Source organism: Elephantulus edwardii, unplaced genomic scaffold (genome assembly GCF_000299155.1).
Source record: "Elephantulus edwardii isolate Elephantulus edwardi_28Jun2011 unplaced genomic scaffold, EleEdw1.0 scaffold00137, whole genome shotgun sequence".
Taxonomy (NCBI): domain Eukaryota; kingdom Metazoa; phylum Chordata; class Mammalia; order Macroscelidea; family Macroscelididae; genus Elephantulus; species Elephantulus edwardii.
The window spans coordinates 3,028,976-3,029,504 of NW_006399887.1; the positions used below are offsets into that span (position 1 = coordinate 3,028,976).

The following is a 529-nucleotide window of genomic DNA, read 5'->3' on the forward strand; positions in this document are numbered from 1 at the left end:
AGCTCCTGCGGGCCACATCATTTCCCTGGGGCTGCAGGAGGTCTGAAGCCATGTCTACGAGGTCGATTCCTGCAGTGAACATTTTCCCAGCCCCAGAGATGACCACTGCACGACATTCAGAGTCCTGTGCAATCGTGTTGAAGCACTCCACCATCTCTCTCCAGAACGCCCTGTTCATGGCATTTCTCTTCTCAGGCAGGTTTAGTTGCACGTGCAGAACGTGCTTGTGTGTAGATGTCACCCGCAGAGACTCATAGCTGTGGTCTGGGGTCTCAGCCAGGTCTGCTCTGGCGGCCTCATCTCGTGCAGTGTGGTACTCATGGGGCGAAGGCTATATCGGAGACCCGGGTGGACCGGGGCCACAAGTCGTCGCGTCAGGAGGCCCCGGAGCGCGCGAGCACCCGCCGCGGTAGCTGCCGCCATCGTTACTCTCTCTCGTTCAGCATTTCTTAAGCTCAAGGAACTGAAGAGCAAAGTCAAACCTCGAGTTGCTACAATCAAGGATGCTTTAGGCAGAATGTTAAATGAT

The 529-nt window shown here is 55.8% G+C and overlaps 1 pseudogene; it reads right to left on the bottom strand.

The window, feature by feature from the left end:
• The window catches only part of LOC102858667, a 5,545-nt pseudogene extending 5,122 nt beyond the window's left edge, over window positions 1-423 (bottom strand).
• Window positions 424-529: the final 106 nt, after the last annotated feature.